Source organism: Piliocolobus tephrosceles, chromosome 1 (assembly GCF_002776525.5).
Source record: "Piliocolobus tephrosceles isolate RC106 chromosome 1, ASM277652v3, whole genome shotgun sequence".
NCBI lineage: Eukaryota > Metazoa > Chordata > Mammalia > Primates > Cercopithecidae > Piliocolobus > Piliocolobus tephrosceles.
The window spans coordinates 110,539,081-110,559,702 of NC_045434.1; the positions used below are offsets into that span (position 1 = coordinate 110,539,081).

At 44.3% G+C, this 20,622-nt stretch overlaps 1 protein-coding gene across 1 annotated transcript in view; it reads left to right on the plus strand.

Annotated features, from left to right (window-relative positions):
• KCNA2 (potassium voltage-gated channel subfamily A member 2) overlaps positions 1-20,622 on the plus strand; it is a 55,096-nt gene that overhangs the window by 16,911 nt on the left and 17,563 nt on the right. The window contains exons 3-4 of the mRNA XM_031936511.1: positions 12,019-12,133; positions 20,194-20,333. The gene's annotated coding sequence lies outside the window, so the exon portion shown is untranslated. The remainder of the gene's footprint in view (positions 1-12,018; positions 12,134-20,193; positions 20,334-20,622) is intronic.

The following is a 20,622-nucleotide window of genomic DNA, read 5'->3' on the forward strand; positions in this document are numbered from 1 at the left end:
AATCCAACTTACAAGGGATGTAAAGGACCTCTTCAAGGAGAACTACATACAGCTTTTAAAAGATGCAATTTCTTGGCACTTTTGATTGTCCCTTTTTGCACGGCATTTAGCATAAGGTCTGTTTCAAAGTAGGTCCTTAGTGTCTATTGTTTTTCTCAATTATAATAATGACTTAACAATCACTGAATGCCTACCATGTGCCCAGTGCTTATATATTTTATCTAAGTTATTCCTCAAAACAACTTTGAGATGAAGATGACGTGATGATTTTAGGTAATAGAAGAAAGAACTGAATCCGTGAATCCATTGAATAGCTTGGTAAATATTTACTGAGCACCCATTGTGTGTCATGCCGTACTGGGTGCTGGGGACATGGAGGTGAGTGACATAAGTAGGATCTGCCTTTGTAGAACTTCGAAGAGAAAAGGGATGGCATGCAAATAATACATAGTAACTCATTTATTTTACCTGTGACTAAATATCCTAAAAAGGAGAAAAAGTACAGAGCACTGGCCAGGCACAGTGGCTCACACCTGTAATCCCAGCACTTTGGGAGGCCGAGGTGGGCGGATCACCTGAGGTCAGGAGTTTGAGACTAGCCTGACCAACATGGAGAAACCCCGTTTCTACCAAAACAAAAATTACAAAAATTAGTCAGGCGAGGTGGTGCATGCCTGTAATCCCAGCTACGTGGGAGGCTGAGGCAGGAGAATCGCTTGAACCCGGGAGGCAGACGTTGTGGTGAGCCGAGATGGTACCACTGCACTCCAGCCTGGACAACAAGAGCAAAACTCCATCCCCACCTCCCCCCGCCCCCCCAAAAAAAAAAAAAAAAAAAAAAAAAAAAAAAGTACAGAGCACTTAGAGACGTTAACTCACTTTTGAGTCCATTTGATTTTAAAAAATGCTTCTTCCGGTCAAACCTACCCACCACTGCATTACATGAATTCAAATGATAAATGAATACCCTTTTCTTTCTCTTATTCTTCAGCTTTTACTTCCCTGTGTTTAATTCTCCTCATTTTGCTCTCTTCTTAATTAACTCCTGTTCTCTGCCAATGCCATACCTTTCTGTCTGTTACTATCATCATTTGTTGAATGAGTATATACATGAGTGAGTGAATTCACTGACACATTTATGTCACAAGCAGGTGTCTGTCATCCACCGAAGGTTAGACACCAGATGCTCAGTGTGCTTATGGATACACAGTTCCTGCCCTCAAGTTGCTCACAACTAGTGAGGAGAAAAACATAGCAACAAATAATTTAAAGTGCTGAATAAACACACAGGTGAAGCAGAGAGTAACTGTGCTGAGGAATAGGTGCCTCACTGAACTACTTCTCAGGATGATCTACAAACATTAACAGCATCTGGACAAATTCCAGCTATCACACCAGATCCTTTGATAAATGTTCTACAGTGGCACCTCCATTTATGTTGTGTCAGGGACACAGGTCTCATTATTAATTTTCTGATATATTGCAACTTACTCAATTTCTATAATAAAAATGCATTTCCGAAACCAGTAGTTCCCAAACTTTCATATCCACTGGGGATTGTCTGCAATGATGATCTTGGGGCCATTGGTGGGGTCCTTAAAAATCACTCACTGATTGGGGATCATTTGGTCATTTGGTGGTAATTGGAGATCATTAACAGCCACCGAACTCAAGCTCTCACCCCAAGACATTCTGATTGAATTTATCCAAAATGTGACCTGAGCACTAGGATTTAAAAGCTTCCCCAGGCAAATTCTACTACACAGCCAACATTTGGGAGCCATTCTTGAGGATCCTCAGGGATCTGGCCTAGGAGATGAATGATATCAAATGCAAATTTGAAGAGAACACATCAGGTCTTGCTGCCAAGAAAGAGGTAAAACCAGGCATGGTGCAGCACCACCATGATTCCCAGGGGAATTAGCTCTGCTGGGCTCTAAAGCAATCTACAGGATTATGAAGTTGTGTCCGTGTATTCAATAAACAATCGTCTAGCACCTGCTTTTAGCACAAGTCAGTCCATCTCTGCTCTGAAGGATCTGGCTGGGGGGAGAGAGGCCTAAAATGTACAGAATGTTGTGAGACTGGTGATAATGTGTGGGCAGTCCAGGGTGTCACAGAAGCACTGCAGTGGAGCATCTAATCTGACCTCCTGCATTCTTTCAAGTCATCACCCCTTGTCCAGTCCTCTACAGAGATACCTCAACAAACAGATATTTATGGGGCACCTGTTTTAAGTCAGGCACCAGGTGCCAGACACTGAACAAAGCCCCCATCAGGCAGTACAGAGATGAACACAATGGCTGTCTGCTCTCAAGGAGTTCCCAGTCTGGGATGAGGGAGTTTTGCTCTCTCGTTTCTCTTATGAAAATAGCTTTGTGTGAGTACTGTCAACAAGTGGAAACCAGTGGAATATGGAGGATGGTCAGGCCCATTCTAACACCCAGGAGGCTTCTTCACAGTGAACCTAACAGGATGAATGGGGTTTCAGAGGATGATCATGGACGAAGGGGACAGCATTTCATTCCCCAACCACTTTGCTAGACTCTCCCACTGCTCCCCCCCCTTTTTTTTTTTTTTTTTTTTTTTGAGACGGAGTCTTGCTCTGTGGCCCAGGCTGGAGTGCAGTGGCCAGATCTCAGCTCACTGCAAGCTCCGCCTCCTGGGTTTACACCATTCTCCTGCCTCAGCCTCCCGAGTAGCTGGGACTACAGGCGCCCACCACCTCGCCCGGCTCGTTTTTTGTATTTTTTAGTAGAGATGGGGTTTCACTGTGTTAGCCAGGATGGTCTCGATCTCCTGACCTCGTGATCCACCCGTCTCGGCCTCCCAAAGTGCTGGGATTACAGGCGTGAGCCACCGCGCCCGGCCTGCTCCCTCTTTTTATAAAGTCCATGGATCAAAACTAGACGCAAACTCCCAATCAAGACATACCCAGTGTGGAGGACAGAATGGAGGACTGCTTCCTGGCCTTTGCAGCACCCAGGCCCACTAATGCTTGGGGCTACATACTGTCTTTTCCCCCGTCAGGGCACAAGAACAACTTGTGATCAGTTAAAAGCCCTTCAACCATCACCATCATCTCCAAACAATAAGACTAACTTGGGAGTTAGCGGTGGCCTTTTAATCTCATTTTAATCATCCACATCTTAACGAATTCAAGAAATGAGGAAATTCAATGTTGCCCAAGAGTAGTCCCTCTAAATGTGTTTCCCTCATTGCATTGCACTACTTTCAGTACCGTCTTTTCCCACTTCCTATTCTTGCTATTTCACTTCCTGTCCACCTCATAGGAGTTTCTCCCTCTTCACTTTCTCCCACTTCACTTTCTCCCAATCAAGCCTGGCATTTTTTTTTTTTTTTTTTTTGAGACAGGGTCTCACTGTTTTTCCAGGCTGGAGTGCAGTGGTGGGATCGTGGCTCACTGCAATCTCGAACTTCTGGGCTCAAGGGTTGCATCAACATTTTTTATAATTATGTTAGTCCTTAGATGTCTCTTGCTTTATTTTAGATTCCTTCTCCCTTTTTGTTTTCCTTTCCTACCCACTTTCTTCAGACAAAATCAATAAACATTTATTGAGCATCTACTAAGTGCTGGGTCCAATGAGGGAGCACAGAGAGAAACCCAGGAGCTAGTCCTAGCCCTTGAAACCGTTATGATCTAACAGATGAAATAAAGACAAATGAAGATAGAGAAAGAGAACATAGCATTGGCTGGCATGGTGTTGTCTATATAAACAAGAGGCTTGGGTGGTTAGGACTTCACACATCAAGGGAGAAAGACTTCAACATGGGCAGTGGATAAAATCTGGTACTATAAGCACTTTGTGACTAGCCAATAATTGAACACTTACTATGTGCCAAGCGGTATGCCGAGTGTTTTCTTTCCAGTGTCTCATTAATCCTGAACAACTCCATGAAATAAGCATTTTAATTATTACCATTTTACTGATGATTAAGTTAAACCTTCCATAGATGATGTCACTTTCCAAGGTTACCAAGCCAGAAAGGAGCTGATTTGGGAGTCTAGGCCAGACCTGTCTAACCCCAGATACCAAGGTTTGGGTTGTGGTGCTGCACCATGTCTGGTTTTACCTCTTCTGTTTTCAGTTTCCTGTGTATGTGAAACAGACATAGCAATTCCTCCTTCACATGGTTGATGGTAACATCAAATGAGATGCAATAAAGCACTTAGTGCAATGCCTAGCACAATAGGTGCCCAGTAAACAGTGGTGTCATCATCCCCATCATCCTCATCATCACATTCTTCTTATACTAAGACTTCCCTGGAGATGCAGGAAGAGGGTCTTGAAAGTTATTAACTGGTAGGGTTGGGAATTCCATGCAGGGAGGTGGAAGAAACAAAGACTCAGGTCCCAGAGCACATGGTGTTCTCACGGAACCAGAACCAGCCTGGTCTGGCTGGTGCCTGAGGCCTGTGTAGAGGTGAGGGCTGAGACAAAGCTGGGAAATTAAGACTCTTGAGGGCAGGTGCAGGAGTTTACACTTGATTGTGTGGACTGTGGGAACAACATTTCAACATGGTTGTGTATGTATGTTTTCTAACACGCGTTAATGGTGAACTTCAAGAGATTTTTACTTTTTGTTTTGAATAGTATTATTTCACATAAATCAAAAAACCAAAATAATAAATTATAAAAGATACACACTGAGATGTCTCATTCTCACTCTGCCCTGTCCACTCCATTCCATGATCCTTGTAGATAACCACCGAGATTCATTTCTTGTGTATCGTTCTAGTACTTTTTGTGCAGATATGAACAAATACAAATATATCTTTCCCTTCCTCTGATTTTTATACTCAAAACTAGCATACTAAATACACTGCTTTACCTTGCTTTTTTTTCACTTTATAATATATCCAGAGCTTTTTTCTATATCCAAACATAGAAATACTCCTGTTTCATTTTTATAGTAGCATAGTATTCCATGTATGGCTCTAACACAGTTTCTTTTACCAGTCCTCTAGTGATAGACACTTGGGGTGTTTCCAGTCTTTTACTCTTACAGATCATGCAGCAATGAATGACCTTGTGCATATGTCATTTTAATATACTCAGGTGTATTCACAGAATAAATTCCCAGAAATGTGATTTCTGGGTCAAAGGGTAAATGTATTGGCAGTTTTGAAAACTGTTGCCAAATTGGCCTCCATGGAGCTGAACCAATTAACACTCCCACCTGCAATATATGAATGAGAGGGCCTGTTTCTTGAGAGCACAGTAAAAACAAATATACAGCTAAACTTTTGAATGTTTGCCAAATCAATAGGTCAAAAAATATGATGTCTCAGTGTAGCTTTAATATGTATTTCTCTTAATTATGAGTGAAGGAGTGTTATCTTTTCACCTATTAAGGAGCACATGCACTTCTTTGTCTGTGGACTGATTGTTCATTGCCATTTCCCACTATTCTATTGTATTGCTTACCTTTTACCTTATTGACTTCTTTCAGCTCTTTATATATGAAGGAGATTAGCCATTTGTCTGGATGATGAGTTACAGATATTTTTCCCACTTAATCATTTTTCTTAGAATTTTCTTACCACATTTTTACCATGTAAAAGTTTTGTTGTTCTTGTAACTGAATTTATCAATTTTTAATTTTATGGTTTTAGTATTGTGAGTCATATATTGAAAGATATTCTTTATGATTATAAAATATTTCCCCGAGATTTCTCCTAGTAATAGAATTTTACTTTTTACATTTGAATCTTCAGTTTATTTGGAGTTTACACTGATAGAGGGTGTGGGATGGCTATTCAGTAGTCGTTACACCATTTATTAAAAAGCCAGGCCGGGCGCGGTGGCTCAAGCCTGTAATCCCAGCACTTTGGGAGGCCGAGACGGGCGGATCACGAGGTCAGGAGATCGAGACCATCCTGGCTAACACAGTGAAACCCCGTCTCTACTAAAAAATACCAAAAAAAAAAAACGAGCCGGGCGAGGTGGTGGGCGCCTGTAGTCCCAGCTACTCGGGAGGCTGAGGCAGGAGAATGGCGTAAACCCGGGAGGCGGGGCTTGCTGTCAGTGAGCTGAGATCCGGCCACTGCACTCCAGCCTGGGCGACAGAGCGAGACTCCGTCTCAAAAAAAAATTAAAAAATTAAAAAATTAAAATAAAAAAATAAAAAATAAAAAGCCATCCCTACTCTCATTGTTATATGAGATGTCATCTTAATCTATACAAATTTATAAATGTACTCAGCCTATGTCTGAACTTCCCATTCAATTCCATTGATCTCTTTATTCATGTACTGGGACTACCACACTCTTCTGATTATTGAGGTTTTACAATACGGAATAAGTAGTGGGGCATTTCCCTACCTGTTACAAATAATGTATTTACAATGCTAGCAGACCCGTTAGAATGCTTCTGCAGTGGGACAAGGGCTGAGCAAGGGCTGTGTGGCCAGAATGGGCAGAAAGAAACTGAAGTATCCCTACTCTAACAGAAGAATTGCCAAGACTTGGAGACGAAGTCTTAAAAATGAAGGAGGAAGAAGTCAGGATGATGCCAAGGTTTTTTTATTGGCAGCCCCAGTCTTATTGATTTTATTACTTCCGAATGGCCGTGGGACCTAGAAAGAACCTTCAAAATAGGAATGCCTTTCCAATCAGACTTTTCACCAATATCAACCTCCATCTCCCAAGACTTGCCACTATTTATGGTCTTACAAAATAGTCTTGAATTCACTTTTGTTTAAATTATTATATTTTTCACGATAAATGTATTGCAGATTATTGAAAATGTAAGAAATAAAAAAAAATCCACTTGCAACACAATCTCATCATAACCATTTTTGGTATATTAGCACATTTTTCCCATCATTTTTCCCAGCATGTGTAGTAGTAGTTGTTATTGTGTAGTTTTAATAGCTTTATCAAGGTATAACTTATACTGTACAAAATACATTCATTTTTAGACTAAGTATTAATGTTTTAGTAAATTTAGAGATTTATATATCCATCACCCCTTCACTCCTGCCGGTTTTCAGTCAATCCCTACTCCCGCCCCAAGCCCCAGGCTACCACTGTTCTGCTTTATTTCTCTATAGATGTGGCATTTCTGGAAATTCCACAGGAGTGGAGTCATACAATATATGTCTCTTATGTCTGTCTTCTTTCACTTAGCATGTTTGAGGTTCATCCATGTTATAGCATATACCAGTAGTCTATTTCTTTTTTATTGCTGAATAGCATTCCATTGTATGGATATAGCACATTGTGTTAATCCAGCAGTTGGTGGACATTTGGATTCCTTTCTGTTTCTGGCTATATTGACTTTTCCTGCTATAAGTATTCTTACATAAGTCTTTGGACGTATGTTTTTATTTCTCTTGGATGGATACCTATAAATAAATTGTTAATATGGTAGGTGTATGCTTAACTTTTTGAAGAAACTACAAATTATTTGCCAAAGTAGATTCACCATTTTACATTTTCATCAACAATGAATGAGTGTTTCAATTTCTCCCTATTCTCACCAACATATGTTATCCTCGGTCTTTTATATTACAGTTTTGTAGTGTGTATGATACCTTCTTGTGCTTTTTTTTTTTTTTTTTTTTTTTTTTTTTTTTGCTTCATTGTTCTGATCATTGTGCTTTTAATTTGTATTTCATAATGACTAATGATGGGAATATCTTTTCATGTGCTTATTATCCATTAGTATATGTTCTTTGGTAAAATGTCTATTCAATTATCTTGCCCATTTTAAAATTTGTTTTTCTTTTTTACTGAGTTATAGAAATTATTCATATATTCTGCATGTGAGTTCCTTGTTAGATGGAGTGAAAAGAGCAGACAGCGGCCGGGTGCGGTGGCTCATGCCTGTAATCCCAGCATTTTGGGAGGCCAAAGCGAGAGGATTGCTTGAGGCCAGGAGTTTGAAATCAGCTTGCACAACATAGCGAGATCTTGTCTCTACAAAAAATAATTTTTTGTAGCATTTGCTAATATGTTTTCCTAGCTTGGATCTATATTTTCATTTTCTTAATTGTGTCTTTTAAATATAAATGTTTTTAATTCAGCGAGGTTTAATTTATCAATTTGTTCTTTTATACATCATGCTTCTTTAGTGTCATAGCTAAGACATCTTTGAGTAACAAGGTCAAAACATTTTCTGGTTTTTTCTAGAAAATATATAGCTTTAGCTCTTTTGGTTAGGTCTAATGATTCATTTTGAGCTGATTTTTGTTTATGACATTAGGAAAAGGTCTATGTACATGTGTTCATGTTGCATATAGCTGTTCAGTTGTTCCAGTGCCATTTGTTGAAAGACTTCTTTCTACCTTTGCATCTTTATCAAAAATCAATTGTCCATATATGTGTGAATCAATTTATGGACTTTCTTTACTACTCCATTGATCTATTTGTCTATCTTGACACCAATACCACATTGTTTTTATTACTGCAGCCTTGTAGTAAGTCTTGAAATAACATAGTGTTAGCCCTCTAACCTTGTTTTTTCTCAAAATTGCTTTGGTTATTCTAGGTTCTTTGCAGTAATGTATAGCTCAGTTTGTCAATTTCTGTTAAAAATTCTGCCAAGATTTTTATTGGGATTCTATTGAATATGTTGATTAATTTGAGAAGAAGTGATGTCTTGATAATATTCTGACCTTGGAATGCAGTCTATTTTTCCAATTATTTAGGTCTTTCATTTCTACCATTAATGCTTCATAATTTTCACTGTATAGGTCTTTCACATCCTTTTTCAGATTTGTCCCTAAGTATTTTATATTTTAATGCTATTGTAAATGGGGTTTTTAAACCTCAATTTATAATTGTTTGTTGTTAGTATTTAGAAATATGATTGATTTTTGTACATTGATCTTGTATTCTGATATCTCTCTAAACTCACTTATGAATTCTAGTAGCTTTTCTGGTAGATTCCATTGGATTTTCTACATAAATAACCATGCCACCTGTGAATAAAGGCAATTTTGCTTCTTACTTTCCAATCTAGAAGCTGTTTATTTCTTTTCCTTACCTTATTGTACTGGGTACAAGCTCCAATAGAATCTTAAATAGAAATGGTGAAAGCAGAAATCTTTGTCTTCTTGATGTTAGAAGGAAAGCATTTCGTCTTTCATCATTAAGTATAATGTTAGCTACAGGTTTTTCACAGATGCATTTTATGAGGTCAAAAACAACTCCCTTTTTTCTTAGTTTGCTGAAAGATGTTATCACAAATGAATACTGAATATTTTTCTCTATTAATATGATCATGTGGTTTTGCTTTTTTATGTTTTTCATATGGTGAATTACACTGATTTCTTAAAGTCAAACCAACCTTGTGTTCTATGATAAACCCCATTTGGTCATGATGTATTATTCTTTTCCTGTTATTTTGTATTTGATTTGATACGTTTTTATTCCGTTTGTAGTCTATGTTCATGAAGCATATTGTCCTATAGTTATCTTTACTGGTGATGTTTTTGTCTGGTGTTGGTATCAGTGTAATGCTGGTCTCACATAATGGATTGACAAGTATTATCTTTTCTATTTTCTAAAAGAATTCGTGTAGAATTCTTTCTTCCTTAAACATTTGGTAGCATTAGTCAGTTTAGCCATCTGAACCTGGAATTTTTGTTCTTCACTAAGAAAATTAGTTAAAACTAAGCAGGTTTTAAACTACGTATTTATTTTTTAAATAACTATGGGGTACTGGGTTATTTGTTTCGTTTGTCTGAGCTTTGGTAGTTTATGTCTCTCACAGAATTTCTCCATTTCAACCAAGTTGTCCAATTTATTAGCATAAAGTTGTTTAGAATTTCCCTTATTGTCCTTTTAAGGTCTGTAGAATTAATAGTAATGTCATCTCTCTCATTTCTGGTATTGGTTATTTCTCTTTTTTCTGGTTAGACTGGCTAGACACTTATCTATTTTATTAATCTTCTCAAAGTACCAGTTTGATTTCATTGATTTTATCTATTGTTCTCTGTTTTATCAATTTCCATTCTAATCTTTATTATTTCCTTCCTTCTGCTCATTTTGGGTTTCATTTGCTCTCCTTTTTCTAGTTTCTTAAGTTGGAAAAGAGATCATTGATGTAAGATCTTCTTTTCTAATATAAGCGTATAATTTTATCTTCACTCTGCCATGGCTAGAAATCCTACCCCTTGTTGTTGCTTTTTAATAAAGTTATAATCAGGCTGTATATACAATTTTATGTATTTTATTGGGCTAAGGCATTATGCCATGTGAAAGCTATGGTTAAAATTAGCATAATAATCCATTTTTTATGGACACCATTAAAAAAATAGCTAATGAACCCCTACCCAGCCAGAAAACAAGAAGTGGGACTCTGCAGGACAGAGCAAGTCTGACACCAAAGCCAGTATCCGCACCCAGGAACACCCAGAGATTGGTTGTCCAAGAGGGTCATATGGAGGCGCTTCTGTTATTTTAGAATTTCAAGAAGCCTGAGAGAAAGTCACACTATTACATGTGACAAGGCTGCCCAGGCAAAACAGAATGTCAAGTGACTCTACTTGGGGCTGAATTCTCACACTTTAGTGAGAGAGAGGCAGTCCACAGCCTCTCGCTCCAGCTAGAAGCTATGTTGGTTGTTACAAATGTTCAGGTTGTTAACGGTGGATAGACGCACTCACTCATCATTACATAATAAGAGCAGTTTGTTTTGCAGGCAAGATGATCCAACATGCGGGGCCCCTGGCGGTGTGTGGGGAGGATATTTTAAAAGGAGCTTTCAGTGAGAATGAACAAAAATCAGGAGCTATGTGGAAGATAGGAGCCCCTAGGAGACTGACTTTACCCACTTCAAATGCTAGCTTGACCCAGTCCTGGCACTCATTCCACCCTGCATCCTCACCTGAGACCATCCGTTGGTTAGGCCAGCAGCTCACCATTCATTCATGCCCTGCCTAGACCAACAGCTCACCGTTCACACCCTACCCTGCCCTGCCCAGCCCTGCCCAGCCCTGCCCTCTGGCCTTCTGCCAAGTCAGGTTCTTAGCAGCACACCCTTCACCTCTGAGAAGGCGCAATGGGAAAAACAGGTGAGACGATGGGCAGCCATGCCTGGGAGACAGAGTTTGCTTGCTATGGTGGGCAGATGTTCCCACCAATCACAGTAGATCACAAAACAACAGGAGGACCTGGGCTATGGATGGGGTGGTGATCAGTGAGTTCCTGGGATCTGTGTTTGCTGGGTGCGCCCAAGAACAGTGAGGTGATCTCTAAGACGCTGTCCACACTGAGAGCCTCCAAGGCTAACCTGCCTGACAGGGTTCACACAGAGCGAAAGGAGAAGAGAGAGTTTGGAAGGAGAGACTGGGATGTGTGAGGACAGGGCTATGTTAGGGATATCCAATTTGGTCTGGGGGCTGAGAAGTCTAATAGGAGCCTCCTTGCCCTGCATACCCACCAAATCTCTCTCTCTCTCTCTCTCTCTCTCACTAACCTGCTCTCAGGAAGCTCACACAATCGCAGTTCACAGCACCATTTGCTACAGGGCACTTGAACAGGGAAAGGTGGTCTCCTAGGACATTAAGTCGGCTTGGAGAGACTGGGAGCTGTCCAGGGGAGGGCTGAGGGGTTTGTCAGGCAGAGGGTGTAGGTTACTTAACCTCACTAAAGCTTCTGTTTCTGGGTTCTGTATTTTTAGAATGCGGAAGGGGAGGTGTTGTCAGAGATGTGACCTCAGGTGACTGAAGGTGCTGGGGTTTAAGGCCTTAACAAATAGGTGGCGAAAAAAAATCATACCTTCAAAATCTCCCCTGACCTTTTATTTAAAAGCCCTCAGGACCTGGGATGGGGGATGCGCAGGGAGCCAGGCGCGGCTGGTTCAGAAGCCCTGCCAGTGGCTGTCCAGTCCCAGTCTCTCCCTGCTGCGTGGGCGTTGACGGCTGCAGCCCTCCCAGATTGCTGCAGCGCTGCCCGAACCGCAGTGTGCAGATGCCCTCTGGCGTCCAGTGGCAGCTCGTGCGTCTGTCCTTTCTGCAGAGCTGATTTCCACCTTCTCTGTGTAGGTGGGGCCTCCTTTACAAAGAACCAGCCATGCCTTTGGGAGTGGAAGCAGACTTCATAGCCGAGACAGGAGAGCTTGCAAGAACCTCCCATGTGCCAGGCACAAGGTTAAAACAGGTATTATCATACATGCATTCATTCGTTTTCCCAATGTATTCCAGGCATCTCCTAGGAAGTAATGTGTAAGCAGAGGCCCCATGAAGGAAGGGAGCAAGTCATGAGCATGTTTGGGGTACAGTCTCCCAGAGTGGGGACAGCCAGGCCACAGGGATGCATTCTCTGGGTGTGGAGACCAGCAAGGAGGCAGCTGCAGAGGGTGGTTGGAAATGAGGTCAGAAAGATGTCCAGAGAACAGACGGTACAGAGCCTTCTGGGCCATAGGACTTCAGGTTTAGTTCTGAGAGCAGTGAACAACCATTGGACTTTGAACAAAGACATAAAACAACTCGATTCATGTTGTTTTTAAAATCACTCTGGCTTCTGCGAGGGCGTGAATAGGAACAGGGAGACCTGTGAAGAGACCAAGTAAGAGGAGAGTGTCTGGGGCCAGTTTGCTTCGCCTGCCAGAAGAGATAAGACATCTGGTTCAGAAGATGGTCTGAAAGCAGAGGCCATAGGAATCCCTGCTGGGTTAACCAAAGGCTGTGTCCCGGGGTTTGGGCCTGAGCAACTGGATGAGGGAGAAGTGGTGCTACCCAGAGGGATGGGGGTTCAGGTATGGAGGCATGGGAAGGAAGCAAGAATTTAGTTTGGGATATGCCATGTTTGAGCTGCCAATTAGACTCCAAGTCATGATGTTCAGTGCACCTGAGCAGGGCTCTCTACCCTCTCCATCCTCTCCTTATGTTCCTTTCATGGCTCTCCTGGGTCTTTTTGTCATCTGAGGGCCACCCAGGCCTCCCCATCCTACCTCTGAAAGGAAAGGAAACTCACACAGAGCAGCAAGTCCACAGGGAAAGAACGGAGTAAAGGCACTCATATTCCAGAGGCACACCCCAACTGGATGGCAAGGTCAGAGGCAGTCAGGGTTCTAGGCTCCACTCTCCAGAGAGGAATTAAAAGAGGACAAAATGCCTTTTCTCACACACTGACAGGTCACTCACATCTCAGCCAGGAGTGCAGTGACGTGATCATAGCTCACTGTAACCTCAAACTCCTGGACTCAAGTGATCCTCCCACCTCAGGCTCCCAAGTAACTAGCACTACAGGTGGTTGCCATCCTGCCCAGACAATTTTTTAAATTATTTTTTGTAGAGGCAGGGTTTCACTATGTTGTACAAGCTGGTTTCAAACTCCTGGCCTCAAGCAATCCTCCCGCTTTGGCCTCCCCAGATGCTGGGATTACAGGCATGAGCCACTGCACCTGGCCCCTCCCTGCTCTTCTCACTCCATCTACATTCTCATCCTAGGGGATCTTGTTCTCACCCTTGGCTTCAACGACCCCTGCATGACGATGACTCTCAACTCTCCATTCCCCACCCTCAATCTCTCTCCTGAGCATCAGGCCAGCATTGCCATCTGCCCTGTTGACAAGGAACAGGCCCATCACAGCAGCCCCACAAAGCCCCATGTATGCCAGAACTGCCCACCATGTGAGCTCCATCCCTCGACACATGCATGAGTGCACACACACAGGTGCACATGCACTGCACACACCACCCCTCTGAAGCCCTGCGAAGGCCCCTCCACAGTCTCTCTCCCTCTCCCATCTCACTGATCACTGAATCCTACACTCCCTATAATGTTTCCCTTTTGGTGCTTTTCTCTTCACAACTGCCTTCATCCCTTCTACCATTCACCCATTGAACAAATGGCCTGAGTCCAGACCCTTGACATCTCTGAGGTGAAGCAACCTCCTCCTTACCCGTTTCCTGCTTCTGCTCTCAGATCCATCCTTTCCACTACACTCTACATTTCCCAAGTTATCTTTCTGAAACATGGCTTGGATCATGTTTCTCCCTCTCAGAACTCTCAATGGCTCTCTGTCACCTACAGGACAACCCGAACTCCTCAGCATGACTTCAAGGCCTTTCTCAGCCTTCCCCCATCGACCTCTCATCTCACCATGTCCTCCCACACTGCTCGCTCCTAGCACTCCATCTGGTGCAGAGTCCCTGGCACAGATGAGGCTGCTTCTCTGGTCTGTCCCTGTTGTGCCTTTTTCCTGGAATCCACTCACCCATTTGGTATTTATGTATTAAGCACCCAGAGTGCTCCGGGCACTGGGGGTACAGGAGAGAACAAAATCCTCAAAATCCCTCCTCACACAGTGTGAGATAGGCTGTTCCAGAGAGCCCTTCTCCAGGGAGTGAATGAAAGAAGCAGGTGGCGAGGCATGCAGATTGCACACGCAGAATGCCCAAACCTCACCTCAACACCTCTTTCGGGGTCTTTGGACATTCTGCTCCTCCTTAAAGACATCTCTCAATGTCCATCCTTGGTGAAGGCTTTCCTCTTATTAGGTGCTTTTGTACTTTATTCTTCTATTTAAGCCAATTCATTCTGCCTTGGGTTAGAGTCAATTGTTGACAACTCTGCTTCAGTATCCATCCTTCTAAGGAAGGAACTAGTATTTATCAAGCACCTCCTCTGTGCCACGCTCTGTGTGTCCCCCACAGTGCTTGGCTCGATGCCTGGTTTAGAGCTGGGGCTAGAGGACAGACCATGACTCAGCTCCTGCCTTTTGCACCCAGCTGCTGGCTATGTGGCTACTGGCAAGCTACTCAACCTCACCAAGCTTGTTTCTGTAACTGTTGAATGGGAGTGAACATAGCACCTGCCTCTGTTAGGAATTATCCTTCTCACATAGCCTGGAGAGTTTCAGTTAGACCCTTGTTCCCAGGCTTTGCTGTTTTTTTCTTGGGAACCATGCTGGCTTCTTTATGATCTAACTCAGGGGTCCCATGTTTCTTAAAGAAAGAACTTTTGCTTATTTCCTGAAAGCTCCTGGACTTCGGAGAGGTGCAGCTGGAAGAGAAGGGAAGTGGTATGCAGCCCCCTAGGAAGTCACTCTTCTGACTTCCTGCTCAAGGTTGCACGGCTCTAGTGAGTGGCAGAGCTGGGATCCCAGCCCAGGCCTCACTGATCCCCATATCAACGGTTCCCCCATCACATCTCACTGCCTGTTTAAAAGGGGAAAAAGGACTTTTGAAGATGCCAAGTCAAGAAGAAGGTGACTTCAGAAGTCACCTTCTGACTTCCATCCTCTCCACTGCTGTCCGACAGAGCTGACCTGACAACTGCCACAGCCCCTGACCCTGACTTGATGAACCTGGGTGGTGGGGGTAGGGGTGGGGCTGCATTCCCAGCCCCTCATCATCTCAGGAAGTGAAACCTGGGCCAGGGGCTACAGATGCCCCATCTCTCCACGCTGACCTGGGGATCTGCAGGTTATGAAATCCCTGGTTTAATCCAGCAGATTCTAATGGCCAGAGTTCAGAGAAGAGAGGGATTCCTTTGGGGCATGCAGGACCCTTAAAGCATGGCTCTGCCCAGGTCCAAAGACCCCTGGGGAGCCCTACACCACACCTGAGGGCAGAAACGAAGTCAGTTTTCTCTTTTTCTGAGTTAGTGAGGCCCTTTTCTCCTCCCATCTGGTTTCCACTTCCTTGGGCACGTCCCTGCACCCATTTGGCCACTGGGGGGCACTGTTGGATGATCCTGGAATTTCAGGTGACAAGCAAGCATCCCAAGACTCCTGGACGCCAGCCAAGGAAACCACAGGGGTTCTCCACCCCAGGCGCCCCCAACCCTCTGTCCCTCCTCCTAGTTGTCCTTTGTGCCCCAGGCTCTCTTCTGCTCCTAAGTCATCTTCCCTGTACTCTTCCAGATACACGTTGGCTCTGCAACACCAGGAATGCCAGGATGCTTTAGCCACCTTCTCAGTCCTCTACCTTTCCCTCCCCTGCTTCAAAGACTTTGGTCGATCAAAGCACCAAAGCATCACTGCTGCTGACACTAACAAGTAGTGCCAAGGTATTGCCTTTAAGGAAGATCAGGAGCGGAACATCTGGTGGCAAAGAAAATCTTTAATAGCACCGTTCTAGTGACCAACTTCAACCTCCTCCTAGCAGGAGAGTTTGGGAGTAGGGGACTTAGAATGTTTTGTTCTTTTAAGAAATTCAGAACATATGTATGTTTAAAATAAAAATAAAAATATTTGAGCCAGAGAGGCTGAGTCACTCCAGAGCCTCAGATTTGAGTTCCCAGGGCAAGCGCCACTGCCTCTCCACGCAAGAGCTTACTCCAATCAACAAACACATTTTTTTATCCAACTGTTTTCTACCTAGTCTTTTGCGCCTCTAATTCTGCTTCCTTAGCATTCGGGTAAGGCCCTAGGTAAGTGGTGCATGGCAGGCAGACCCTGCTCTGTTCTTACAGGTCACCTGTGGGTGCTTTAGGCCATCAAACTTCCAGTAAAGCCAGTCATTTTCCTCAGATTCAACTTCAGGAAACTCCTCACTGAAGTTTCAGCCTCCTTTCTGCAAGGCCTCAGAGTCAAAGATTCCCTGTGTTCCCTTTGTAATGACCCTTCTTGGACTCAGAGAACATCATTAAGATGCACGGAGCTTCAGGTTTGCACTGTTTGGAATGTTTGCAGGATTCATTTTCAAAATGATTTGGCATCTTTGAAAGTCCTTTCTCCCTTCTTAAACAGGCAGTGAGATGTGATGGGGGAACCGTTGATGTGGGGGTCAGCAAGGCCTGGGCTGGGATCCCAGCTCTGCCACTTACTAGAGCCTTGCCACCTTAAGCAGGTCCTGTGACCTCTGAGGCTTGATGTCCTCTCAGTAAAACAGTGACAGTAGGAGGACCTATGGTGCCAGTGGAGATAAGGGAGATACATGCATTGGTCTGCTTAGGGCTCCCGTTCCTCAGCCAGGTAAAGTTGAAGAACGAATCATAGAACAAGAAGTAGCCCAGTTTTCCCATTTTACAGATGAAGAAACGGGGGCCCAAAGAGGGGAAGTGACTTACCAGGTCACCTGGTAATAAAGTCAGGACAGGAACTGGCAGGTCAAGGGCCTTTCCATGATATCAAGTTGCTTCTTGTTTTTCTGTTCTATTCCTCTTCTCTACTGACCAAAGGCCATAAAAGGGAGAGGACCTGGGGCTTAGAGTAACCTTCAGGCCCAGCTAATTCAGCCACATAACACAGACACTAAGGAGTCAACCTGCTTTAGGCTACGTTTTTGAAGTGAAAGCAGTGATACTGTCTGCCCTTCTGGGCTAACTGGGCCACACCAGGGTCAAAGTGTTCTTCTCTGGAGACTTTGATACATGGCCCACTTTGAAGTTAGAAAACTTCAGAGGATGGCCAGGGTGGTGCAAGACCTCAAGCCACAGCATGTAAGGAGGAGTTAAGGACCTGGGAATAATGACCTCAAAGAAGAGAAGCCACAGAGCTCCTGGCCACTGTTTTTGACTTTGTAAAGTGCTGATGTCTGCAAGGTGCAGGGGAGGGAAGGAAGAATTGCTCTGTATGGCCACAGGTGGGTAGAGAAGCCTGAGTGAAAGCTTCAAGAAGGATAATTCCTGGTCCACAAAGGCAATTGAAAAGTTAGCTCTGTCCAAAGTTGGAATGACCCCTGGTAGGAGGCAATAAGCACATGTGAGCAGAAGCTGGAAGACCATGGGTGCTTAGGAGACCTTAAAGCACAGAGTGACTACTGGACAGGACCAGGTTCAGCCCACAGAATACCCAAACTCTCTATGAGAACAACACAGCAGGATGGATAGGAGCATGAATTCTGGAGCCACCATGCCTGAGTTCAAACCCTGGTTCTTGCCTGGACTGGCTGGGTGACCCTGAACAAGATACTTAACCTCTCTGTAAAATAGAGAGGGAGCCACCAGCTCTAGGAAACCCTCCTCCTTGCCCCGCTATCCTCTGATACAGGGGCTGCCTGGTGCATCCTCCTCCTGGCAGTGATGACTGGTGCAAGGCTGGTCTTCCCTCTTGACCCCTCTGAGCCTCTTGGGCAAGAGTCAGAAATAGCCCCTGGGTGGTCCTGTGGCAACTCAAATTTCTTTGTAAGTGAGGGCCCTCTAAGGACACCAAGTCTAGGGGCTGAAAGGCAAGGGGAGGCAGTTAAGCTGTGGGCACCATAGAGGCCGTGCATCTGCTGGTGTTTGCTGGTTCACAAACACTGCCAGGGCAGCTTCTCTGTGCCCAGCCTAGACCAGACACCAGTATGCAAGGTCAGAAGAGACATGGCCCTGTCCTCAGGGTGCTTCCACCTAGTGGAAGACCACGTGGGGATGGACACAGGCCCCTCAGGACTTGGTGTGACAGATCTGTGTCTGGAGCATAGAGTTGGTGGGTGGAGACCAGGAAGAGCGTTGAGAAAGCCTTCATGGAGGATGTGACATGAGTTGAGTGTCAGAAAAAGTCACTGAAGTGACAGGAAAGGAGGAAGGCAGGGATTTCTGGCCAGGGGGCTGCTGGAGTCAAAGCAGAAACACCTGGAGCCGTTTGGAAGCTCACATTTCTGGATACCTTCCTGGAAGTCACTGAGATAAACACCTTGGGCACACTATCTCATTTAATCCTCAGAGCATGCATTGGGCATTATCAATCCCATTTTACAGATTGGAACCTGAGACTCAGAGAGGAAAAACACCCCACCAAAGGTCATGTGAGTGGCAAGCAGTGGAGGAGGAGCTCCACCCCAGGCCTGTCTGACTTCAAGTCTTAACCTAACCTGTCTGTTTTCAGCTAGTTAGAGCCTTCAAGGCCGTTTAATGTGATGCCAGTGTGGACTTCCAGGATGAGGATCTAGAGGGAAGACAGGGGAACATCAGATCATGAAAGACTTTGCTCGCCTTTTAGGAAATGCAGGTTGATCCTAGCAATAGGGTGCCAATGAGGAGCTGAAGAGGTGACAGATCCTACCTGCACTTTAGCAGGGTCTCTATAGCAACTGTGGGGAGAAGAGACCAGAGGGCAGCAAGTCTGAAGTCAGGACCAACAGGGGTTGCAGTGGCCCAGACTGTGCTTGCTGGTGGCTTGAACCAGGGTGACATGGGGAGGGAGAGGGAATCAGAGAGAAGAAAACAGACACCAAGGCCAAGTGATTGACTGCATGTGGAGTATGTTGGGTGAAGGAGGAAGAAAAGCGTTGATAAGGACATCCAGGTTTCTGGTTTGGGCAACTGGGTGAATGTTGTTACCACTGTGTTACAATCACCTGCACTATTCAGCACAGTAACATGCTGTACAGGTTTGTAGCGTAGGGCAAAAGGCTCTATCATACAGCCTGGGTGTGTGGCAGGCTATACCATCTAGGTTTGTGTAAGTACACTCTATCATGTTTGCACAATGATGAGATCACCTTACACATTTCTCAGGGTATAACCCCATCATTAAGTGACACGTGACTGTATTTCCACCACTTTGCTATTCTGCCTTTGAGTATGAGTAGTGTGGGCCTCATGGTAAGACAATCAGCACGCTGCTTGAACCAGAGCAGCAGCTCCAAACTGTGAGGGAGGGACTACCCTCATTAGCCATTCCTTAACATGTTCTTTTATTTTATTTATTTATTTATTTATTTGAGACAGGTTCTCACCCTGTCACTCAGGCTGTTGTGCAGTGGCGCAATCTCAGCTCACTGCAGCCTCCACCTCCCTGGGGCTCAGCTGATCCTCCCCTCAGCCTCCCTAGCAGCTGGGTCCACAGGCATGCACCACCATGCTGGCTAATTTTTCTATTTTTTGTAGAGATGGGGTTTCACTATGTTGCCCAGGCTGGTCTCAAATTCCTGGACTCAAGCAATCTGCCTGCCTCAGCCTCCCGAAGTGTTAGAATTATAGGCATGAACCACTACACCCAGCCTTTTTATTTTTTATTTTTATTTTTTTCCCAAGACAGGATCTTGCTCTGTCAGCCAGGCCAGAGTGCAGTGACACGATCATGGCTCACTGCAGCCTCAAATACCTGGGCTCAAATGATCCTCTCACCTCAGCCTCCCGAGAGGCTGGAACTACAAGGACATGCTATTATGCCCAGCTAATTAAAAAAAAATTTTTTTAGAGGTGGAGCCTTATGTTGCCTATGTTGCCTAGGCTGATACTGAATTCCTGGCCTCAAGCAATCTTCCCGCCTCAGCCTCCCAAGTTACTGGGATTATAGGCATGAGCCACCCTGTAATAAAAGAACATCTTCTTTTATTTAGCCAATATTGCAGTGGGATGAGTGTGCAGCAGCTCATTCAAGACAGGAGCCAAGGCCCAGGCGTCCATGAAGGAGCCCCTTAGAGGCAGCTGAAGTTAATCTGAGAAGCCTTCCTGCAGGAGGCTGACCTTGACTTTGGAGGTAAGTAGTGGGCTGGAGTGGAGGCCCATGCCACTTCCAAGGGAAGTTCTCAAATGTCAGGCAGATGCACAACCACAACATCAGCAACGACAGTGACATTCACAGAGTCCTGTTCCACACTGACCAGGCTTTGCTTCTCCATGCACCTCCATGGGTATTAATCCTCTGTAGTCCTAACCAAAGACATGTTAACACACACTAACAATGAAGGTCCATTTCCCTCCTTCCTTCCCTGCCTTGCTCCTTCCTTCCTTCCTTCCTTCCTTCCTTCCTTCCTTCCTTCCTTCCT